Raw genomic sequence first — 26,379 nt, 5'->3', positions numbered from 1 at the left:
TCCTACTGGTAGTGTAGTGTTAATTGCTCAGTCATGCCCGACTCTTTGCGACCCCATGGACTGTAGCCAGCCAGGCTCCTCTGTTCATGGGATTTCCCAGGCAAGAATACTGGAGTGGGTGGCCATTTCCTTCTCCAGAGATAATGAAATGGTCCTACTAGTAGACAGAACTAATCAGTGACCACATAGAGTCTAGATCAATGAGTAGTTAACTGGATTATCCACAATTATCTGTAACTTGCAGATACAAGGTAACTGAGGTACAAGGTAGGCATTCAGACTGTGGGCTCTGCAGAAAGGTGGGCTAGTTTGGGACACTATCTCTTATTACCTATGCAACTATAAACAAGGGAGTGACCTTACTCTTCTCATCTCTAAGATGGAGATAAGAGGAACTCAACTTCAAAGGGTTACCAGGCCTGTGAAATACTTACTCAGGAAGTTAGTTATTTAATGAAGATGATAGTGCTTGCTTCCAAATAACATCAGACTAGCCTAAATATATTTTTAGGGGTTAGATCATGTGCTTCAATTTTCTTATCTATGAAGTAGTACACCAGAGTTCTTATTTTAGTATTAAAATGATGAGCTGTACAAAGGAAATTTAGGGCCCATCCATGTACATCCTAACCCCTAACCAGAAATATACTCACTTTATAGAAAAGTCATTGCAGGTTTTACCACCTTAAAGAAAGTTTAAGCAGATGTAAATTTTTCCTTATGGAAGAACTAAAATAAAGAATTCTAGGACAGAACTAAGAAGGGAATGGATCAATTCGACCACACTCATCTGCCTGTCCTTCCACTTGCTTCCCCAGAACTTTGACAACAAACACAAAACATCAGTGTGACCCTAAGAAAACCCAGAGCTCTACACAATCAGTCTATGTAAAGAGTCACATGCAAAATCACAGCATGTAGGACCCACACGTAACTAAAAAGGAATTGCTCATCTTCACTTGTATCTCGCAAAGTATAATCCGCCCTCTGTGTCCGTGGGTTTCAGACCCGAAATTTTGATCCAAGCTTAGTTGATCCACGGCTGTGACTCATGAGGTCACACAGGGGTGGCTGTATTCACTGTAGGCCACCGTCTTATAGAAGGGACATGGGCATCTATTTGTGGGCTCCTCAAATCAATCTCCCATGAATCCTGAGGGATGCCTGTCTATTAAAAGTGATTTGATTCATAACTCACCACAGTACGCCTCAGAAACACTTCCTCTCACCTTACGGGATGTTGTTTTGGAAATACTTCAAATCACCAATCCTTCCTCAAGCCCCTCATGCAGACCTTTCTCTTCCTGCCTTCCTACTTACTTCTCTGCTGATTGACCCAAACCCTTTACTTTCACCACCACCTTCATGCTTTCCACCATCTACCCCCCTCTTCCCACATCACAAAAGCATTATTAAAAGGTTCTCTTGTAAATGTAGAGGTCTTAGAGATTTTTTTTTTTGAACAAAGGTTTTGAGGAATCCTTGTTCCTTTCTTCCTTAGGAATTTTAGGTAGGTTCCAGTGATTTTGTTGAGGAATGAGCAAAGGTAACAGAAAGCAAATTTAGTGGGGGCTGACTTTTGACCCTGAGTTGCCATCAATTATTTCAGTTAAGCTTAGGTTCATTGGTCCAGGGCTGCAGCCACAATCTTACAAACAGAGATGTTGACAAGATTTGTTAATACACGAGCTTTAGGTACTAGTTAGTATTCTTTGGGGCTTCCCCAAAGAATGGTGACTCAGTGGTAAAAGAATCTGCCTGCCAATGCAGGAGACACAAGAGACATGGGTTTGATTCCTGGGTTGGGAAGATCCCCTGGAGGAGGAAATGGCAACCCATTTCCTCCAGTATTCTTGCCTGGAGATTCCTATGGACAGAGGAGTCTGGTGAGCTGCAGGCCATGGGGTTGCAAAAGAGTCAGACACTATTGAAGCGACTAAGGAATAACAAGATTATTAAAAGGATAATGACCTATTATCTCTCTGCACTAATTTTTCCAATTATAAAAATAATGTGTTTATAACAGAATATTTATAAATATATGGAGAATAAAATTTAAATGACCCATTAAAAGTTAAATAAATAAAATAAAACCTATGTTCATCTTCTAGAGGCTACTTGTAGCAATAAAAAAAATGACATGTAGCAAAGAGTCAAACCATATTGGCCTCTCTCATTTACTGAATGTGTCTTCAACTTAATCATTAATCTCACTGAACTTCATTTATCTTGTGTATGAAAATACATATAAACATACCAGGTCTTTCTACTTCTCAAGGTTGTTGTAAGGCCAAAATAAAAAAGAAAAAATTTTTTAATTAAAAAAAAAAAAAAGACAAAAAATACCTTGAGAATTACTAAATCTGTGGTCCAGGCAAAAATTAAAGCCAATCATGGGCATTGACTTCTCCTAACTGGTTCTTTCTCCTCCATACATCCCTGATTTATCAAATCTTCGTAATTCTCCCTCCCAGGTAAGTATAAGTGTCCTTTCTCAGCTGCCAATACAAGGCTGGATAAAATGCACCCCGGTTGATGTCTAAGTAGCAGTGGTGTGATTCTTTTAAACTTTGAATTCCTTGTTAGACTGTGCCTATCCCGATTTTGTGTGTGCGTGAATTTGTGTGCAGTGTCCATCCTAGGACCTCACTGCGAGGGCATGTACTCAATGCAACCAGCAACGACGGTGATGGGCCCACTCAGAGATGACTCCCTGGGTTTGTGAGATGGGAAAGTGCCTCACTCTTCACTTTTTCTTTTCTTCAATTAGACATCAAGCTGGAGCCAAAGTTCTCCCTACTCTTCACTCTTGAAAGTAAGGAATTATTACTTCAGTGCAACATGACTAGCTCTGGACCAAAACCTGTAACTATAAGAGATTTCTACTCAAATTTCTGTTAAAATTTTGAAGAAAAATACATGCAGAAGAGCAGGGGAGTGCCTGGAGGAGAGAGGAACTGAGGTGGAAAGGAAAGATGTGAACCAAGATGTGAACCGCAGAGGAGAAGCTCAGGATGTCAGGAGGCCGGAGGCAGGCCAGGCCACAGGGCTGGCGGGGAGGAGCGGGATCTTTGCTCACTCAGGGGCTTGTGCTCAAAAAACAAGCCCCTGGCTCCATTGCTTTTTCACCTTTTCAGTGACAAACTTGCTCAATGAGAGAGATGGAGCTTTTCCTAGGTGCGACCAGCAAACTGCCTTCCAGGGCCTGTTACTAATAGAAGTGGCTATCATTCAGGGCTCTCACCATGCGCCAGGATGCTGTGGGAAGCGCTTCTGAAGCCCTCAAGGCAGGTACGGGGCTAGATGGTGGTAGTATCGTGTCTGACTCTCAAGACCCCATGGACTATAGCCTGCCAGGTTCCTCTGTCTGTGGGATTCTCCAGACAAGAATACTGGAGTGGGCTTCCATTTCTTTCTCCAGGGGATCTTCCCGACCCAGGGATCAAACCCCTGTCTGCTGCATTGCAAGCAAGTTCTTTACCGACTGAGCCACCGGTATTGTTCAAATATTTACTTCCTTTCACCAGGGTGGGGGATTATATTTGGATTGGCCTAAAAGTTCATTCTGGTTTGTCTGAAAAAACCCAAACAAACTTTTGGCCAACCAATACTCTCCTGTCCCATTCACTTGGACAGTGATCAGTGACAGCCTCATTCTCTTTCTCTCCCTTCCCTTCTCCCTGTCTCTGTCCCCCACCAGCAGGGGCTGCTCTATCACTCCGGCCCACCATGAACATGGCGTGGAGCAGCAGCACTGACACCAATCCACGGTGAACATGGAGCACAGCAAAGAATGAACTTTTGTGGTGACGATTTAACACAGTGTGACTTAATTTTGCCTTTCCTGGGTGGTGGCTCAGTGGTAAAGAATTCGCCTGCAATGCAGGAGACGGGTTCGATCCCTGGGTCGGGAAGATCCTCTGGAGAAGGAAATGGCAACCACTCCAGTATTCTTGCCTGGGAAATCTCATGGACAGAGGATGCTGGTGGGCTGCAGTCCATGGGGTCGCACAGAGTCAGACACGACTGAGCCTACACACACACACACACACAACTTAGTTTCAGCTGCCATGATCATATGGGAAGTGGAGGCTCCGAGAGGGTAACTGCCCAAGATGGCACGACCAGCAGCGTCCCTCTAACTGCGGAGCCCACAGTCTTCTGGCCCCACTCCCAGCCCCCAGCCTTCCTCCAGCCACTTGCCATCCTTTGCCGGACTGACTTTGTCTCTCCCTTGCAGCCTGACCCTGGGCAGCAAGGTCCCTCTGGCAACTGCAAAGGCAGCTCCCACTTCCCTTTACCAGCTTCTCCCTCACAGAAGCCCTAGTTAGCCACCTTCCCATTCCTCAGACATTCCTTTGGGGACCTTACACCTCTCCCTGCCTCCTCCTGGGCATTTCTCTTTATGCCCCAGGGAGCCTGACTTGGCAGTTACAGCACAGTCTTTAGAATCAGACAGGATCCCAAAGGTCAAATCCAGTCTCTTCTTTTTTTCCAGCTGTCTTCCTAGGCAAGTGATTCATCTCTCTGAGCCCCTGTTTTTTAAATGGAAGACTGGAATAACAACCCCTCCCTCTTGGGCTGCTGTGAACATCATCAAATGATTTGGCTTGAGAGAAGGAAACAGTCCAACCGTGCGGCCACATGTTGCTTAGTTCACTTGCTTGCCTGAGCGTTGCTCAGTACCACTTGCCCTACCCTTCTCCCTCTCTGCTTGGTTCATTAAGAGGCTGCTCTGGGCCCATAAGATTCCCTCTGTCAACAAACTGAATACAAAGATCCAGAAACAAGTCAGCTAGATCCATTAGCAATTATCCAGCCTTCAAACTCCTCCAGAATCTGACCTCTTCTCATTACGGCCCCAGCTTCCACTCTAGTCCAGATCGCCATCACCCCTCACCTGGATCACTGCTTTAGTCTCCTATCTGCTCCTCTGCCCCCCGCCCCACTCAATAGTCCGTCTCCACACAGCACTCCCAGCACGCTTGTCACATAGAAGTCACACCTTGCCCCTCCTGACTCCCAATCTCCCAAAGACCCTGCGGTCCCTCCCTCTGTCCTCTGAGCTGCCATGTTCTATGCTGTGCACGCATGTGCGCTACGTTGCTCAGTTGTATCCGACTCTGTGAGACCCCATGGACTGAAGCCTGCCAAGCTCCTCTGTCCATGGATCCTTCAGGCTAGAATACTAGAGTGGGCTGCCATGCCCTCCTCCAGGGGATCTTCCCGACCCAGGGATCGAACCTGTGTCTCTTATGTCTACCTGCATTGGCAGGAGGGTTTTTTACCACTAGCACCAACTGGGAAGCCCCATTCTATACTGCTTCCCCTGCAAATGGACTCCCCATCCCCCAGCCTCCCTGTCTGACAAGAGTGTCTTTGATTTTCAGTTACTCCTGTTGGAAACTTAGAAATCATCTAGTCATCTTTAACACCCCTGTTCTTCACCCCTGCATATGTCCACCCAGCTTTTTCATTCTTTCCAAACACTTCCTAGAGTAACCTCTCTTTCCCATGCTCATGATGGAGCTTATAGCCCCCCCTTCATCGGGAGATCCTCCTCTGACCCCTGGACAAACCAGGTCCCCATTTATGCTCTCCAGCTTCTGACTTTGCACTGCATTGACTGTTAGCAGCTGCGCATGTGTGATAGCATTGGATTCCTCTCTCTCTCCCCTGCAGACTATAAACTCCACAAGGGCAGCTCTCAATAAATGCCATTAGATGGATGAATTGAGCTACTTTGTCTTTGTTTCTTTGTCCTTGTCCTTACCTATCATGGAAGCTTCTGGAAGGATGGAACTCTGTTCATCACTACTTGTATTATCCTCACTCCCCATCGCCCCCCTCCCACCCCTGCCTCCACCCAGCCCCAGCATTTGGTGCAAAACCAAGAACACACTACAGTGTAGATTGATTGCGGGGTCCCCTTCGATTATTCAGATGTTGAGTTTTGGGGAAAAGCAAGCCCTCACTTCCAAGTGACCAGTCAGGCAGCCAGGCCCTGCCAGCCCCAGGAACCCAATAACCGCGACCGTCTGTTTCCACAGCGGCCCACCAGGCTGGCAGCGCTTCTCGCCTTTGCCTCCTGATTCTGCAGTAATTAGAAACAGCAGTCCTCGCCACGTCGCGCTCCCCGGAGCACCCGGCTGGATGCGCCGAACACATGTAGCTGTGAGACCACCTGCCGGGAAGAGAATAGAAGACTCATTTGCTGAACATGGCAGGGGTGATGGCCAAGGGGATGAGCCGCTGCATAGCAAACAGCCGCCCCATCTTCCCCAAAGCCCTAAATAATTTCTCCACTTGAAAAAAAAGAGAGAGAAAATACACGATTAATTTTTCATGTAGATCATCCCACTTGGAAGCGTAGGGAAGGGCTGCAGCATACTAAGAGCCAAACTTGAGCTGCCAAGTTACTGGCTAAGACACAGCCAGGGAGAGGGAAGAAAAAAGAAAACCCGCGGCGTCTACTTGTGGCGCGTGGTGCCCGGGGGGCGGGGCGGGGTGGGGAGGCACCAGCTTGCTTCTCTCTCTCTCCTGCTACAGGCCCTGGCGTGGTCCCTTCCACGGTCACATTTGGTGCCATAGCACTGAGGGTTGGGTCGTCTTCCTTCTCTACAGGAGGAAACCGAGGTACGGGGCAATGGGGCCAGAGGAGGTCCAGCAGGATTTCGAGCCCAGCGCCCACTTGCCTCCCGCACACCCACCACTGCCGTTTGAGTCCCGGCAGGCATTCAGGGAGCCGCTAGGCGACCATCTGTCCAACAGTGTGGCGGGCTCGCCTCCATTGCCTCCGCGTGGTCCAATTCAGACTTCTCTGTCCACGCGTTAACTGTTTACAGCCAGCCTGAGCCCTGACCAACGCGAAGCAGAGCGGAGAGGAGCAGAGAAGGCAACTGGGATTCCCCTTCTGAGCCTCCCTGAATCCGATTAGGGTCCTTCCAACCATAACCCGGGCTTCCCAGATAGCTCAGTGGTAAAGAATCCACCTGCAATGTAAGAGACGCAGGTTCGATCCCTGGGTTGGGGAGATTCCTTGGAGGAGGACATGGCTACCCACTCCAGTATTCTTGCCTGGAGAATCCCATGGACAGAGGAGCCTGGCAGGTTACAGTCCATGGGGTCGCACAGAGTCAGAAATGACCGAAGTGACTTAACATACACAGCAAGGTAAAACCCAGTGCTGCTGCAGAACCTGTTCCCACGGGGAGGGAGGCTCAGAGCATTAGCTCTGAAATTCACCTGGCTTATATTTCCTCCACCACTTCACTAGCTGTAGGACTCTGGGCGAATGGCTTAACCTCTGTATAGTTGTTTCCTAGGGCTGCTGGGACAAAATGCTGCAGACCGGGTGGCTTAAAACAACAGAGATGTATTGGTTCACAGTCCCAAGACTGGAAGTTCAAAAGCAAGGTGTCAGCAGGGTCGGTTCCATCTGAGGGCCCCGAGGAAGAACCTGGGCAAGACTCTTACCCAGGTGATTGTCCCATAGCCTTGCTGTTCCTTGACTTGTAGAAGCATCACTCCAGTCTCTGCCTTTTTATCTCTAACTCTGGACATTTTAATTATAATGTCTTGGTGTGTGTCTCTGGGTTCATGTGGAAGGAGAGTTTAAAAAAAAAAAAAAAAAGGTTCTCCTCCAGGACTTCTTTCCCAGCTGGTGCTAGTGGTAAAGAACCTGCCTGCCAATGTAGGAGATGCAAGAGATGTGGGTTCCATCCCTGGGTTGAGAAGATCCCTCGAAGAAGGGAATGGCAACCCACTCCAGTATTCTTACATGGAAAATTCCATGGATAGAGGAGCCTGGCAGGCTACCGTCCATGGGGTCTCAAGAGTCGGACACAACTGAGCAACTGAGCTTGCCAGTACTTCCACCTTCAAAGAGAGAAAGTTGCATCAAATCCCTGCCCCTCCAGCAAGTGCCTTATACTTATCAATTAACCTCCTTCTCCGATGACCCAGGTGCTTTTCCAGCTGTTGCCAGTGTGCTGGGACTTTGAGCGAGTGAGTTTGTGTGCAACTCCCTCAAAACAGTCTTGGTTTCCCACAGCCCTCGGGCTCTCCCAGACATAAGCCCCTGTTGGTTTCCAAGGCCAGATATTGGGCTCGTGGGGCTGGGGAGCCCAATGTGGGGCTCAGACCTCTCACTCCTCATGGAAAACCTCCATGACTGTGATATCCCTCCCGTTTGTGGGTGGATACACTGAGGCTATGGGTTCTGGCTAGATTGTGTCTGTGCCTCCTAGCCATCCTGGTGTGACCTTTTCTCTGTATCTTTAGTTGTAGAAAATCTGTTCTGTTCTGCTAATTTTCAGGTTGTTCTCAGAAAGAGTTGTTCAATATGTAGATGCAGTTTTGGTGTATCCATGGGAGGAGGCAAACTCAGGGTGCTCTACTCTGCCATCTTGATCTGGACCTTATTTCTGTTTCTTAAGCACAGGAAGCCTGTGACCTCAAGACCTCTGCACAGACCTGATGCTTAGAACGTCTTTCCCCAAGGTCTCCACTCTTTTTCATCATTCAGATCCCAGCTCAGATGCCACTCGCCTCCCTAGAGAGTCCTTCCCTGACCTCCTTATCTAGTGGCTGTGCCTGTCACCCACCCCCAGTCACATTTTATCCCATCATCCAATTGTCATTTCTTCACAGAGATAATCTGGTTTTATCTTGTCAGTTTATGGGCTTACTTAGTTATTTTCAATCTACTCTTCACAGGACATAAGCTTCATGATAGCAAAGACCTTATTTGTCTTATTTACCCTGATGCCCCCTATGCCCAGAGCAAAGCCTGATATATCACAGATACTAATAAATATTGACAGAAGGAATACAGCTATGAATAAATCAATTCTGAACCTAGTTTCCCATGAGCAGTAGAGTCAGAAGGTTCTCTTTACTTTGGATAGTGCCATTGGTGATCCTTTCTAATCTTGCACCACCTACTCCAGCTTGCCAACAAGATATTTTCAGCTTCTCAGTCCCTCTTCTCAGATAAAGCTTATGTCTTTATTTTTTTTTTTAAGCCTTATATCAGGCATTTTTCCCCTATTGCCCTGGCTTTGTTTTACCCAATTGCCAGGAGTAGATTTCTTCACTTACGATTTGAAACATCACTAAAAACATTTATGAAGATCAAAGCCAGGCTTGCCTTTTCTCCCTTTAGTCCTATGCAATCACACACATTCTCCATTCCTACAGTTTATTGTCTAATTTTATTATCACCCAAGGATGCAAGATGATTTATTTGTTTACAAAGGTTCAGATTATTCAAATACTCCTTTATTTGCTCTGGAATAGCCATTCTTTTTCTATTGCCTTAATTGTGTATTATTAGACATCTTGGTTTTGTTTTATGATATGTGGCCTTAGGATATACTAATGAGTTTAAACATTCTCACATATATTTTAATAAAAGTCATTTAAACTCATAACTTGTCTATGAGCTAAGAAAACATCATGGATTACTCTCTTGGGAAGAAAAACTGAACTAAGTGAGTTTTTCCTGCATCCTGATATGAAGACTACCCAGGCTTTTGAATGTCCTCTTTTTGCTTGTCTTTTCATACTGACCCAATCCTAGCACCCTTCAAGAGAAAGGAAAAAAACCCTCAACTATCAAATTTTGAGCAGCACAGCAGCCTGAAGTGTCCAGACCAGACACTCTCAGATAGGATTTTGCAAAATCTTGCTGATTACAAACATTAATTGGTCTCTAATCTTCATAGCACACAGAAGAAAAGCAGTCTAAGGAATTACACTGTCACAGTCTCACTGTAGGTTGCTTTCCTTAGCTGTTTTGTTTTGTTTTGTTTTTCAGTTTGGTTTCTGTGGGTTTGTTTAACGTTTCCTCTCTGCGAGCCACAAGTTGCTGAATAATCCATCTGCAAAATTAGGGGATAAGCTAAGGTTGTATTTTCTATTTGAAAGAAATAGTCTCCCACCAGAATCATGAAGGTCCCCCAGGGCCTTCTGTTGGGCTCCCTTTATGAGTCTCCAGAAACTGTCTTGTTCTATGACTTCCTCTCCATTCCGTCTGTGTGTGTATGTTAGTTGCTCAGTCATGTCTGACTCTCTGCAACCCCATGGAAGCCCACCAGCTTCCTCCCTGTTCATGGAATTCTCCAGGCAAGAATACTGGAGTGGGTTGCCATTCCCTTCTCCAAAGAATCTTCCCAACCCAGGGATCAAACCCAAATCTCCTGCATTGCAGGCAGATTCTTTACCATCTGAGCCACTGTACCTCTCTATAGCTGACAGATATGGCTGTGTGAGTCTTAATCCAGAGAGCCTGGGAACTCTGAGACCTCATCGGGATGCAGAAATGGGTGAATGCCCTGAGCAGCCACCTCATTTCAGTAGAGAAGACCCGAGGCAGCTTAGTCTGACCTGAAATTAATTCCTCTTTTTAATGAATTGCCCAAGGGGCTTCCTTTCCCAATTTTCCTTCTGGTTTTATAGCTTTCTTTAAAGTCCCTTCCCTTCATTGTTCTCTCCATCCCTCCTGGGTCTGGCACTGGGGAAATTGTTTCTTCTTGGGCTGGACCCTCACGGTTTATGGTCATCGGTACCGAAATTTCCCTGCGGCTCCCGAGTTCCACACTCATTTCCTTCCCAACAGGAAGCAGCGGGTTTAAAGTGGTTGCATTGTCTTCTTTCCAAGTCATAAAATTTTGTTCCCTGTGATTTAAGAACCTCTCATAAGCTGCATGGGTCTCCCAGTGGACAACAGTGGTTAAATCCCAGCAAGCATCCTGGTATTAGATTCTGGGTTTATGATGACGCGTGACCCCAGCAACCAAGCCATCACCAGCTGGCATGGCGAAATTTTCAAAGCACTTTAAAAGTCCAGCTCTCCCTACACACCAATGAAGTGTTGATTAATATGGCTAACTTTAATGTAGTCAATTAAGGCCATAAAATCTATAAAGGTCTGTGTGGCTGACCCAGGCCCCTTCATTTAGCCCAAAGACAGATCATTTTTGCTGTATTGCAATCCCTGCAGGAGGAAACAAGAAGAACTTTATTCCCTGTGTCCTTGAGCTATTTAGAGGCTGTTCCCTTTGCTCTTCTCCTTCCAACTCCTCCCACTTACCCCCACTCTCCCTAGAATATAGAGAATGGAAAGCATAACTTCCCTAACATTAAAGAAAAATGTAGACATGGATGCATTATCTTTTGTTTGGAAAGAGCCCTTCCTCAGTGAACACAAAGCCTTTTACAAAACAGCCATTTCCTGGACTTCCCTGGTGGTCCAATGGTTAAGACTCTTCACTTCAAAGGAGGGGGACACAGGTTCTATTCCTGGTCTGGGAAATGAGATCCCCCTTGCCGTGTGGCCAAAAATACAAACACAATAAACCCTACCATTTCCTAACATGGAGGAGGAGGAGAAGTTTTATAAAGATGGAAGAACCCAGGTACAGACAGAGATAAGATGGTCCAAGGTCTCACATTTGGGAGTCAGGGGTAGAATCAGAAAAGGTTGTTGGACTTGCCCAGAACTTCGTGGTGTGGGGCACAAGCTATAGTGATGTTGGTCTCTGAACACCCGCTGCAGAGCACGCAGTGGTTGGGAAAAGACAGTCTCCGAAAGCCAGCCTCAGACCTTTCTCTTTGCATATTCTCAGGACTCGTAGGGCTGATGGCACCTTTAGCAGGTCCAGGTCCACACTGTCAGTTTCCAAGGATTAGTCAGAAGCTCCTGTGTGTTGAATGAACTGCCAAGTCATCACTCAGCCTTGGCTCGCTACACTGAAATCATAATTACCCCAACACAGGTGACCACTGGGGGCCCAAACTAGGATGCTTGACATTTACAGATAGCAGTAGCGTGACCGCTTATGTAAATGATATCATAAAATGCAAAGGAATTTAATTATTTTCTGTTGCTTTGGCGGCAACACAAAATGATTTTTAACAAAATATTCAAGAAGGGTTATTTTCATGTTGAGTCTTGAGAGATTTTCTTTCTGGAGTAGCTCTCCATTCTTAAACAGTTAAAAGACAACTTATGTAAATACAACCTAATATTCATAATTAATGTAGAGTAAAATGTTAATTTTAAAAGCTGCCTTTTTAGTGTGTTTAAGCAATGTGTGGTGCTGTATGCGAAACAGCTTCTGTGCTCCATTTTGTTAAAATTTTTCATCACAGTATTATAGTGAACCACGTAAGGTGAAGGTAGTCTGTGTAGTGGCACAAATCCAGGCTTTGGAGTCAGTCTCCAGGGGTCCAATCCCATTTCTGCCACTTATCAGTTAAGGGACCCTGAGCAGTAAAATGGCCAAAATGGGACTGGACCCCTGGAGACTGACTCCAAAGAGGACCCTGCCTCTCTGAACCTCAACTTTGTCTTATGTAAAATGACAATAATCCTCCTCTAATCTATAGAGTGGAGGCTTCAATAAATAAACTGTGTGAATCTCTTAGTACCATGCCTGCCACATAATAAGCATTTGAGAAACAGAATGTGACAAATTTCAGATATGTCCATGCAAATCATGATGGAGGTGGGGGGCGGGGGAGGAAGAATCTGGAAGGGGAAGAATCACTTGCTATGCTAGGCTGCTGCAGTGGGAGGAGGGTTATTTCACTTACAAAATGTGGACAATGCCAGAGAAAGATGGGTATTGACTTAGAAGAAAGTACCATTCAGCAGCTTTAGAGAGACAGGGAGCCAGATTCTTCGAAGGACATAACCACACGACCTAAGGAGAGGACTCTGTTGTGCAAAAATGAGAGAAAGAAGGAAAATGTGAATAGTTGCTCAGACCACTGTCGCCCTTCACTGGTACCACTGGTATGTTATCTAAAGCAAAAATATTTGGGGGCAGACTTTTCCACTTAGGGCCACAGGCCCCTCTGTCCTCTGGAGCTCATCCTGGAGGCCTGCCACCTGCACCAGCTCACCCTGTCTCATATGGCTAGAGCTGGATGCCAAGGATTTTCTGGGATGGAATAGCACCTGTCGCCCCCTTGTCTATAAGTGAGGCAGGGCAATGCACTCTGGAGGAACTGAGGTGCTTGTAGGATGTTCAGACATCACTGGTTTGAGCAGGTCATGAAATGTTCAGTTTCCGTGAGACAGGACCATATGCCTCAAAGGTGCCGTGATTGCTCAGTTCTTACTCCAAAAAGGACATAACTAGCCTTGACCAGAAACAAACTTTTGCATTTCCTTCCACAATATGAACAACTTTGGCAGTGGGACCAGAATGTTTGAAGTTCATCAGCCAAGGACCTCAGTCAAGGACATCTTGACTGAGGCAAAGCCACATGTTCTTCTCCCTTAGAAAGCAAGGGACTTGCTGGGGGCATGTGGATGGCTTAACAGATCCATGGCACAAGCTAGTCTTGGTCCTTAAGGCCACCCTTGTGTTAGGATGAACCTGTCTTCTTGGCAGGAACAGTGGCCCAGGAACCAAGTCTGTTACGTGGAAGACTCCACCTATGTTTTAATTTTCCCACCTAGCATGAGGATAACCCTAGCATATACTTCCTAGGATTATCTTGAGAATGAGCTGGTATATGTGATGTGCTTAGAACAGTGTCTAGCATATTCAATGTGTCAATAAATAAGTTTCACTCAATAGATAGCTCTCAATAAATGTCAGTGATAATGACAATGAAGAAGAAGGAGAGGTGGGGAAGGAAGGATAGGTCATTCAATGTCAACTAAATCCAAATCCCCCCAGAGAATTCTCTTAGAATTTAGTAGGACAAAAATTGATTTCCAAGAGAAATCAATAAGAATATAAAAATTTTGTTCCTGTGTTTAGGATTCTCAAAGTTGAATTTGAATCCTCAGTTAGCATCATGTTAACACTTGTGATTAGAATATTTGTTTTGTTCTTTCTTCAGTCCTGGTTTTCTATTTTATTAGTCTGATCTTTTATGCCCTTGATTGTAAGCTATCTGGAATTCCTGTTGGAAGAGGTGAGTTATAAAAGATAAAATAAAAATAAAGAGAAGACATTCCATAAAAGTTTGCTGAATTTATCGAATTGTTGAATCTTTCCATATAAACCAGATTGTTTCTGAAAAAACAAGTAAGCACAAGAGAGAGCAGTAACAGAAAAACATAATTCTTATTTTCTTGTTTATGTATCAAAATTCTACCTATGAGAGCAATCCCATTTCTCTTATTTCCTGTTGCCATAATGCAAATCCCCTCTTCCTTTTGAGAGGGTCTGAGAATCTGTGTGAGGGCAGATGCTTCAAGAGGCTGATAATACAAGTTACCATCAGTCACACACCATCTGTTCACCTCTGCCTTGAGGCATGTGCCATTTCTTGTTGGAGTGGGCACATTCAGCAACTAATTCCAGTTTTATCTTTCATTATCCTTTCACCACTGCCCTACCCTGCCTCATGGAGAAAAGAAGAAAAGAAAAGAAGGGAATGGAAAGGAAAGGAAAAGAGAAGAAAAGAGAAGCACCCCTGCATCCTCAAAGATCAGAGAGCTGTCATTTGGAGCCATTCTTGAGGTTGCTATGGTGATGGACAATTCTGACCATCATGGTGCAGAAGTCACTGGTGCTGAGGAAAGCACTGAGTTGCAGAGTTATGGACACACAGGTTCAGAAAGAGCACCAGAGGGCCTCCCCCCTTGAGAAAGTGACTGGCTTGTTCAGCCCACTCTCCATACTCCCGCAAAGCCTTTCTGATGGAGAGCCAGCCTTTGCACATTCAGATGGAACATTACCTGGCCCTCCTCACAGCTCTCAGCATTCTCTGGGGCTCTGGTGGAGTCCTTTTTCCACCACGCTCTAATGGGCCCTCCAAAGAACAATTTGAAGGCGTGAACAATTGCCTCTGAGGCCTCTGAGTTCAGCTAATTCAAAGAGGAGCCCAATTTCCCCTCTGCTGTGTCCCTAGGGGACATTCTTTCCTACTGCACCCCCAAAGCTGTAAGCTTCTGACTCTGTTTCACACTAGGACTGGCTTTCACCTGTCTGGAGAGTGACAATAGAGTATTTTAGGCAGACATGTTTCAATGTCTAACCATTCAGAGAACATCCTCCTCCAAAGTTTTTTCTCTGTGTTTTTTTCTCGCCCAGTCTTCTTTGCACATCACTGTTCCCTATACAACCGTGTGCTGTTGTCATTTAGAGAATTGTTTGTTAATCCATTAGATAAAGTTCACCTGGTCTAAAAGCTGAGCCGACTGGTTTGTGCTAACTAAAGTGAATTGGCAAAGACAACAGGGAAACATAACAGAAAACAAGAACATCTCAGACCCAAGGCTGTGGGTCTCCGTGGAAAACTGAAAATTGGGAGAAATAACACATATTCCTGGCCTTGTTCTCTAACTGGTGCTCCTACAGAGTTAAGAAGGCTGAAGTCTCTTTTTTCACAGTCTCCTTTGAATGTAGGATTGGTCTGTGACATCATTCTGGCCAATAATCTCTGTGGAAACTTCTAGAAGGTGACTGTTTTCCCAAGTTAAAAAAAAAAAAGTAGCATCTTTCTGTTTCTCCTGCCTTCCTCCTTTCTTGCGTGGAGATATGATGGCTTGAGTAGCCACATGACAACCATGACAGAAGTGCCAAGAGATCACTTCAGTCTTAGCCCTGGCACCATCAAACCTCTGAAACAACACTAGCAATGGCCTATTTCCAGATTTCTTGTTTGAGAGAAAAATAATCCCCATTTTTTTTAAACCATCACAGTCGGATATTTCTTTTACTGGCAGCTGAATGCTTTGCTCAGTGATATAGACCCTCTCATTTCCACATTTTGATACTTTCTCAAAATGTGTAGGGAGAGGCAGATGCCAAGGCCAATGAAAGGCTACTTCTTGGAAATTTTAAACTCAGAGTTACCTCATTCAAATCATTTGACAGTGCCCACTGGTATTCTGTGCATCATTTCTGTTGTTTATAAAAGTTGATCAGGTTAGGGTTTTCTGGGAGCTTCAGAAATTCTGCCATACACTATGACAAACGGAGAGGTTTCCCAATTTCTTCTGACCAAACCATTTTAGAATGGAGGAGGGGAAGGGGCATGGGAAAGGCTGCCCAGCAGAATGATAAAGTAGCTTAGCCCTACAATTTTCTGCAGGCATAGATGAAAGGCCCCCTCAGTAAGAAAAATTCCTAAAGGGCACAATAATGAAGAGAGAAATGGGATCTTAATTTCCTTTTTCCTTTTTATATAATAAGCCTCAATCCTCAGAACTCAATCTTGGGTCCCTTTGAGAAATTTTCACAAAGAAGAAAATGGAAGAAGGATAAATCTAACCCCCAAAGATGACAATGAAAGATATACAAGACATTTTTCCAAACCACTTTGATTGCCTTATATTCTCCAGTGAAGTTGGCCGATGTTTTGATCTCTTCATTCCCTGGAGCTATAGTTCATTAGAAGGTAGAGGTAATTTCCTCCAAAGTAGCAAAAGAAACCAGGGATCCGAGCACTTCCTACTTCCCCAACATTGCCTCTCCACCACATCCCCAGACTATACAAGAACAAAGTGAATCAAACTCTGATCCCCCAGGTTTCTCATCACTTTCATGCTTCTCCAAAACTCTTTTTCAGTTTTCTTCAAGGGACTGTTTTCTCTTTGAAGTTGTATGGGTTCATCTGGAAATTTTTTTTATTTGCAAATTTGCTAACCCATATCTGATCCAAAGTTCTGAGAGAAATCAAGAAAGCCACAGACCACCTACCTAAACCTTTTTCTTTGTCCCTATCTCAGACCTAGAGGAAAATCTTTTCATACATTATATCAGGCCTCCACCCTGAGCTTTAAACAAAGAATCAAAGAAGACTTGCTGGCCTTGGACCTAAAGAGGGGGGAAGTCTGAAAGATGGGCCATTTGGACAATTCTTCATAGGGGATCGGGTGGGAACTGCTATCAGAGTGACTTCTCTTTTTGCAGAGCCTCTCGATAAAGGAAAAATCTGACATGAGATACACAGGTCTTATGACCTAGTCATGAAAGGAAAAGATAACACTTCAAATGACTTAATGATAGATATTCATCTCTTTCTTTGTTCAATAAAATATATTGAATGATGAGTGCCTTCATGTGCCAGGCACTAGGAATAATAAGCAAGGTACAGCCCTAAGGTAGCTCACAATAGGATGGAAGATGGAGGAAGAGACACATCACAATACGGTGTGATAAGCATGTAGAGATGAACATACAGGACGAGTATATAAGCTTCAACAGTGCTGAGTCAAAGCAACTAACCCGAAGTGGAAATCCAGATGAGAGGGGAGAGGGACACAGTTCTGATGCAAGGGGCACTGAGCTAGGACTGTGGTCCTGGAGTGGGAAAAGTTGCTCAGGATGTGTGGGTGACGGGCTCTTTCATTTCCCAGGAGCTGCGTGACACACCTGCCAACACTAGAACTTTCTATTACCTACACTCCAGAAAACTGGAATTTCTCTTCATTTAGACCAAGCTACCTATAGTAGCAGCAAAGCCCATCTACATCAAGTTTCTGTGTGTCTTCACTCTGCCACTTTCTAATTATTCTAGGGAGTACCTCTCTGCAGTGCCAGCCTGGGTGACTGTAAGGTTTAAAAAAGACATGTAGGCAGGGTGGTGAATAATACTAGTTAAGTCTGCCATATCTCTAATGGCAGAATAGCCAATTTCCCTTGTACTGATGTGCCACACATTATTGAACCAGTTCCCCAGTTGTTGGACATTCACTTTGTTTATGATTAATGATGCTGTGATGAATATCCATTAAAGAAATTTTAAGCAATAGTTTAAGTGATATATAAAAATTAACAATTTGAAGGGTCTTTATTTTTCATCAGTCTTTAAAAATCCACCTTAAGGTCAATATAATTTATATAAAAATGAGCAGTGAACCCCATCTCTGCTCTGTGGATCAGAGATTTGACTTTGTCTCACTGTCCTGCACAAGCTAATGGTTTGATTGTTCATTATAGGAACTTCCCAAAGACCATCAGCTCTTCGATAAACAACATTAAGGAACTTCCATAGTGGTCCAGTGGTTAAGAATGTGCCTTGCAGTGCAGGGGAGATGGGTTCGATCCCTGGTTGGGGAACTAAGTTCCCATATGCTCGCATGCCACAGCTAAGACCCAACACAGCCAGATAAATAAATAATTCTTTTTAAAAATAAATACATAAAGAACATCAATAGTCGGAGTGTGCCTTGACATTATTCTTGCTGTTTTTACCCACCCTGGGTGGTAGTGGTATGGTTCTGACCCAATCCCAATTAAGTGCCATCCCCCTCCCCATCCTCCACTGAAAGACCTACCTTAAACTAAACTTCATTCTCAATAAGTTCTGACTTTACTTCCCCTTTCTGAGACATTGCCAAAGATTTTCAAGACAGTGGCCTCCTTCACAGTGGTAAACAATAAACTCAGCTGTGTCTTAGCAGCAGATTGTGGTGGTAATATTTGGGGAGCCAACTTTTGACAGGGAGCATCTTATGACATTTTGCATTATGATGTCCTCAAGCTTCCCGTTGGAAAGGTTGTACTAGTTGGTACTTCCACCAAAATTGCACAGTCATACCCATTTCCTGTCTCTCACATATAGAGGTTTCTTCACTGTCTTTTATATTTGCTAATTTAAGAGGCTAAAGAGCCAAATTCTCATTGCTATTTGTATTTCTTTACTATTTGGTGAGCTTTGAAGTCAGTCTTATCCCTCTTACCAAAGCTCTGACCATAGCTCTGTAAATCTTGGCTCTGTGCCTTAGACCGCACTTCACAGAAGTGGGGTGTGTTAGTCTGATTTCTCTAGAGAAATAGAACCCATAAGACATATGTTTCTCAGAGATACATATATTTTTCAAAGAAAGAAAGAGAGATTGATTGATTTCCCATGAAGAATTGGCTCATACAATTATGGAGGCTGAGAAGTTCTAAGATCTGCAGTCAGCAAGCTAGAGACACAGGAAAGTCAGTGGTGTAGGGTCCAGTCTGGGTCTAAGTCCAAAGGCAGGAGAAAATGGATGTCCCAGCTCAAAAACTGTTAAGTAGATAGAGAGAATCCCTTCTTACTCAGCCTTTATGCTATTCAGTCCTTCAGTTGATTAAGGGAGGCCCACCAACACTGGGGAGGGCAATCTGCTTTGCTCAGTCTACCAATTCAAACATTATGATCCAGAAACAGTCTCATAGACATATCAGAAATAATGCTAACCAACTATCCAGGCACCACTGGTCCAGTCAAGCTGACATAAAATCAACCATCATGTGTGAGTAATAATAGTCTCTATGAAAGAGAGGGTTGCTGTGAGAGTTAAATAACGCAGGCAAAGAGCTTAGAATGCTGCCTGGCGCATAGTAGGCACACAGTAAAATATTTATGAAATTCATCTGGGAAAGTCAATTTGTATCAGAGGAAGAAGATTCTATTACAAATGTTGAGTTTAGCTTTAAATTCTTGAAAGATTTTCATTTCTTCATTTTCGAATTGCTTTAATGGCATTAGTATTTCACAATGGCATGATTAATCTACCAATTCTACACCTTTGCTTAGAGGGCGAATGTGGCTTAATCACAGGAGGTCAGTGTCTGAGTGGAAGGTGAGGTGCTCCCCAGCAGCCTGGCTGGGCCCGGAGGTTCTCTCCCACTGAGAAATGGAGAATTGTATGATGAGGCCCTGTTGATTTACCAGCCAACTGTTCTAGTTAAAAACTCAAATAGCAATTTTCGTCTAAATGCAAATCATAAGCCCATTCACTCCATGAATTAATTTGAATGACAATACTGTAGCAAAGAATTGCGGACTCCGCTTTTTCATCCCAGGCTAGACCTCTATTTCTTAAAGAAAAAGCAAGGAGGAAGGGGAGGAATGAAGGGGTCAAGCCAGGCGGGATCCCTGACGATGATTTCATGACATTCAGCTCCCAGAAATTACAATAAAAGGACATAAAATGATGGCATCAATTTCTTCAAAATGGCACTGCATTCCTTCAGGGATGGTCGGAGACTTTGAGGTGTTCGTATGCATAGTCTTTTAACTAGAAAAGATACTTGAGATCTCAGCCCTCCCTCTGCTGAAAACCATCCTGTGACTCCCAGTCCCCCTGCACCAGAATTGAAATTCAAAGCGAAAAGTGTTTCTAACAGTCCCTGCATCCGGCCCTGCTCCCACCCTATCCCCTCCCCCTGGGGGAGGAAGCCCCACAGGAGTCACATTCCCAGCCATCTCAGAAGCACGTGGCCTGGGGGACCTGTGGGAGGCTGCGGGTATGCTGACACCCTCCAGGTGACACCCACCGGCATTCTAAGAAAGAAGGATGCCATCTCAGATATTCTACAGAAGACTAGAATTTTAAGTGGTGCACCTCCAGGCATCTTATTATCATTTTACTTGTTAATGAATGGATTCAAGACTTTCTCATTACTAAGCCCTGGCCTCATTCTCCCATTTCAGAGCTCAGACTAAGCTGAGTCTTGGGGGAGAGCCTCGAGCATTTATTTTGAATAACGAGACTGTTCAATGAGGGAAAGGAGAAAATTAGAGACCATAAGACGACGAGGGGAAGTTCTGGAGGCAGAAGTTTGGGCAGTAGTGAAGTTAAGAGAATTCGTGGGCATTTAGCAATTTGCCAGCTTTCACCCCAACTCCTACCCCCTCTTCCTCCTTCCCTAGGATGTCAGGGTCTCCAAGACCACCCCATGTTCAGTGTTTTCTGGGAAGACGCATGTGGTTCAGTATTCATGGCTGAGGTTTGTTACAGTAGAAAGATACAAGGTAAAATCAAGCAAAGGCACAAGCTTCCAAAAACCCTTTCTTGGGAGTCATGCAGGACACAGTTCCTCCAGCAGCAAATCATGACAACTCGTATGGGTCAGTGCCACCCAGGTAAGCTTGATAGACACCCAGGGCCCCAGCTCTATTGGGGGGGCTAGTCATGTAGCCACACTCTGCCTACCATGGCCACAAATACCAGGTTCCCAGAAGGAAAGCAGCTGTTGAGTGTGAACCGCACTGTTTGTACAAACAGATGTACCGAGCCTCTCTCACCAGGCAGAGTGGTGGGAACCCTCCTGAGAGCCAAGTTTCCGGTGCCAGGCTCACGAGCAGGCCTTTTAAAAGACGACAGTCTCGGGTCTGCTATGTGTGCCCTGTGGAGGTGCACCCACCAAGAGGCCCACTCAGGCGGCTGAGGCCACTGCAGGACCTCTCGGAAAAGGACAGACAAATCTGCTCATTCATTTCAAGTGACCTTCTCTTCCTGGGATGTCAGAGCTTCTTACAAGATCACACCCAGGAGCATAAGGCAGGGCTGAGAGTCCCTGGTCTGGGCTCAGAGTCTGGCTCTGTTTCTTGATACTGTGGGGCCCCAAGCTTCATGTTTGCAAAGTAAGGGGTGATAAGCTCCACTTCATGGGAGGGTTAAATGAGCTACTCAATGTAAGTATGTATACATAACATAAGTGCTAGATCTCTTGTGTTTCATTTTTTTCTGCTCTAAAGGGCTCCAAATCTTTCCTGGTTCTCTCAATAGCTGAATTCCAACATTAAAGACATTAGAAGTCAGCTTTGTAGTATAAACAATAACCTTGCCTCACCCTCCCAGCAAGGATTATTGACCCAGACAAGGTCTGTTTGCTCAGCAGGAAAAGACTCTGAATAGAAAGTCTCCCACAGAAATCCCAGAGCCTCAGAAAGCTGGGCTGAAAGAAAAAGTTTAAATAAGTTGAAGGTGAGAGTTGATCATAATCAACAAATATGTATTATAGCTCTAGTCCTGGGGATGGGTACAGCAGGACTTATAAGAGAAGTGGGGAAAAAGAACTGGTGGTCTTTGCCCCTAGGGAAATCAGAATTCTATAAAGAAGAGGAGCCTCAAACACTTGGGTGATAAGACAGGTATACAGAATAGAGTAAAATCAAAAGGTTCATTATAGGGAAAACCGACTCTAGAGTGTGCTTAAGGAGTGGTTAGGAAAGAGGTGAGAGGTTGGCTAGATTTTGGGGGCAGGCAGCCTCTAATATGGCCCCAATATCCACCCACCCCTCCTTGTATACAAACCCTTGGTCTCCCCTTCCTATGTATGCTGGGCTTAGTCAGTGATAGTCATCAGTCATGTCTGACTCTCTGTCACCCCATGGACTATAGCTTGCCAGGCTCCTCTGTCCATGGAATTCTCCAGGCAAGAATACTGGAGTGGGTTGCCATTTCCATCTCCAGGAGATCTTCCAGACCCAGGGATCGAACATGGGTCTTCTGCATTGCAGGCAGATTCTATATCATCTAAGCCACCAGGGAAGCTTACTACTAACAGACATTTCTAAGTATAAAGACAGGTCAACTTCAAAAGTATCAGCAGATACATGCTTGATTTAATCTTATAATCCATAGACAATACATTAGAATATGTAACAAATCCACACACTTTTTCCAAAGGAATACCTGAGACAGAAGTAGCAATAACGTAATAAATGACAATCATCAATCAGATAAAATAATTTAGCTGAAGCTTGTCTCTCTGGAAGAGATGGGGACTGGGTAAGTGGTCTGGAAGGAAATACAATGTACTTTTAACTTTGTATGAAAACTAATGTTCAGTTCCATGTTGCTGAATATAATTCTGTTTTTGCCACATAAATCCTCTACTTCAAGTTACTGTCCAAATGCTTTATTTCATCTCCACTTCTGGCCTTTGTTTTGGGCTTAATGACTTGGTTCTAAAAAGCAGAAGTTAATGGGATGCCACTTCTGACACTATGTTATAAAAAGACTGCAACTTTCCATCTTGGTTCCCCTCTTACTTGCTCACTTCCCCACAGGGAAACCAGTTGCTATAAGATGCCCTAAGGACAGGTTTACATGGCAAGGAGCTTAAGAAGGCCTCCTACTAATGACTAACAAGCACCGAACACTGCCAGTTACCATGTGAGTGAACTTGGCCGTGGTCCCACGAGCCGAGATGAAACTCGCAGCCTTGGCTGATGGTTTTCAACCTTAGGAAGGGCCTTGAGCCAGAGGTATGTACCTAAGCCCCACCTTGATTTCTGACTTACAGAAACTGAGCTAATAAATGTTTGTTGTTTTAAGCCACTAAGTTTTGAGGCTAATTTGTTGTGCAATAATAGGGAACTCACACAGCTGAGAAACGTGAGTAGGATGGCAGGGGGTGGTGCCTGTGGCAGGGAAGGAGGTAGGGAGAGAAGGACAGAGACAGGTAGGCAGAGGAGGAATGAATATGAGTGAATTTCAACTGAACACTTTAGGGAGAAAAACTACTAAAGAGTCTAGCTCCTGATTAAAAATCTAGGTGTGATTGTATGATTTTTTTTTTTTTTTTTGATTGTATGAGTTTTTAATCCCAACCATAGGCAAGTTGAAAAGCTTTGCCTGGCAGGCCTAGGGGGAGCTGCCCTCCCCACTGCAGCCTTGGAGCACAGCCTGCATCATCCCAGTCTCTGGAGGGAGCTGCAGTTAGGACTCAGGCTTCCCCTCCCCGCCACAGATCATGCTTTTTGAGTATTTATATTCCTAACTCAGAGGCACCTTCTTCCTAGGTCTCTCCATCTCAGGTCTTGAGCAGAGGTCCTCTTCAGGTGCCTGACTCTGCTGAGACTTCCTTGTAGGGGTAGGAGTGGGGAAGGATGGGGAAACCAGGTCAGACTCAGGACCCAGTACTTTTCCACTCCTCACCCTTTCCCACTTCCCCAACCTCAGGATCCACAAAACTGAAGTCCCTTATGCTTGGAGCTCCCTCATCAGCTGCACTGATCCCCCCGACCCTGGGCTAGTGTGCGCTTCCACAGGGGAAATGGGAGCAGAAGGAGCTGGCCTCCAGCTTTAGACTCTTGCTTATTACATTGCAGTAAGTGATTAGCAGCGTCACTCTTTCATTTCCGACTTGTTGCTTTAATCAGCTGCTGGGACATCTGGCACAGCTCAACGCTCTCTCCTAGCTCACTTGAGCTCCTGACAACGCTCAGAGAGGTGTGGAGGGAGCAGTGTTTGTGACTTAGGTTAGACTCCCGCTGGAGAAAATGAGAAAATCAGAGCTTCAGAAAAGCTCAGCCCATCACTGAAGAGGAGGACTCAGAGGAGGGGACCAAAGCTGCTGAAGAGAAGTGATGAATACCAAGCATGTTCCTTGTCATCCAGTGGTCACTTTCAGTAAGTCTCCACTTGTTTTTTTAGGACCTTGTACACTTAAGGACAGGGCAACATCTGCTCTCGAGGACCCCGCTGTCCTGATGACTTTGCGATGTAAGATATGCTCCTTGGACGAGCGCATGAGCATCACCTGGGAGCTGCTGAGGAATGCAGAGGCCCAGGCTCCACACAGACTTGCTGAATCACAATCTGTGTCCTCACAGCTTCCTCGGCACATGAAAGTGTGAGCAGCTCTGGTCTAAAACAAGCTGACAGACTCACACAGTGAAAACCAAACAAAAACGAAACCCGAAAATTATTCAGTTAATAAGGGAAAGTTGAGAGCTGGGCTCAACTAATTTAATCACTCATTCAGTTATTTATTAAGCACTTGCACTGGGTATACAAAGCTGAAAAAAATACATGGCCTTGTCCCCAAAGAACCTATAGCTGGAAGGAGTGTCAGACATAAAACTAACCAAAGAAAACTCGGTGTTACAAGTACTATTGCGGGCACAAAGGAGGGGACATGCCTCTGCATGAAATGTGTGAAGGATCAAGAGAAGCTTGAATCGGGTCTTGAATGTGGGTAAGCTTTAACCCGGGCAGGGATAGACATTCTAGGCTCAGGTTCAGGTTGGCCCATTTACCAGAGAGTTTGGTGTGGCTGGGGGATGGGAATAGAAGGTGGGTTTGGCAGAGAAAAAAAGACTCTGGAGCAGGACACAGGGCACACTTGGGAAAGCCATATGGACCCAAGCTAAGGAGCTTAGACTTTCTCCAGTAGAGGTCTGTAGACCATGTCTTAGGTCACTTTTGCCTGTAACAAAAATAGGTCCATCTAAATGTGGCTTGAATGATAAGGAAATTTAATTTTCTTGTATAATACAAAGTCCAGCAGTAGAAAGCTTTAGGAACTCATCAAGGGATGGCTTTGTGTCAGCTTCCTTCCATGATCACATCCAGATCCAGGCGTCATGGCTTCAACGCACAAAACCCAGAACAAGACAAAAAGGAGTTTCTCCCACTTGTGTCTTTTATATTAAGGAGGAACGTATTTCTCAGAAACCCTCAGAAGGTCCAGCTGATCAGAACTGGATCATATCCCTGTGCTCTAGTTGCAAGGCTGAGAGGGTGGATATTTGCCCTTTTTGCATCTTTCCCAGGAGGTTAGCTCTGCCAACAAGGGAGAAGGCTGTGGGGGGTGACTGAGGAATGGCAACTATTAGCACATGCCAAGGATGGGTGTTGAACAGGTGAACCATGTGATAAGATGGGCACTTGGAAGATGGCTCCGGTGGCAGCTTGGCAGAAGGACTAGATGGGGAGATAGGAAAGTTGAAGAGGGGCACTTTCAGAGGCTGAGGTGCTAGATGAGCTGATGACTTCTGTACAGTCCCTGTAATTCCATCTCCACCTGCCAGATGAAGAGGCCTGGGGAAATTAGGGCTATATAACACCCACTGGAATTCATTTAAAACTATAATGACAGTTAATACTGAGTAGCTTTATGTTAGAAGGCTCAAAAAGGCTTCCTTGGGGCAAATTGATGTAAATATTTAAAAGGGTTTATAGAACTGGATCCCCAGAAAGCCTTTCAGCTCAACCTTTCACCAGCTGTCATATGTACAAGTTAACTGGAAAGGGTTTTCAAAAGACTCAGACGTAAATGTCTGGGCTTTGAGAGCTTGTTCCTGGTTTGAGGAACAAGATCTACACATGTGTATGGCATGAGATAATGTCCTGATTAAGAATGCTGTGGTTGGAGGGGACTAAAGCCAATAAAAATAAAGGACAGAGGGTAGGAGACTGAAACTTCATGCTGGCCAAAGGTAGGAAATAAGTAAAACAGAGCCCATGACACCAGAAATGAACAAGAGCCTAGACCTTCTTCCCTTCTCCCAGTGGATCATGGGTGCTTATAGCCATGAGTCTGTATTGATACCATTCTCCTGCTTCTTTAAAAACCAAACCAAACAGAAACAAAAATAGGGTAAAAACTAGTTGCTTAGTATTACTAAAAATAGGTGCTTACTATTTATGCACAAAGCCCAGTATGGCCACCTGGATCCAAGTCCATCGCCTACTGCCAACAACCACACTTTCGGTACCTGGAACCAGGCCACGTCATGGGCAGATGACCAGTCTATGAATAGGGCTGCCCAGGGTCAGGTGTCTATCTCGGGGTTTCCCATCCACTGTACCTAGGGTTTCCATAACGGTGGGAGAGAGGGGGCAACACTGGATGTGTTTAGCAGAGTCAGCCCGGATTCAGTACATGTCAACAGGGACACCCAGAAAGC

This window comes from Cervus canadensis, chromosome 6 (genome assembly GCF_019320065.1).
Source record: "Cervus canadensis isolate Bull #8, Minnesota chromosome 6, ASM1932006v1, whole genome shotgun sequence".
Lineage (NCBI taxonomy): Eukaryota > Metazoa > Chordata > Mammalia > Artiodactyla > Cervidae > Cervus > Cervus canadensis.
The sequence above is the reverse complement of the archived record's forward strand: the minus strand, read 5'-3'. Positions refer to the sequence as shown.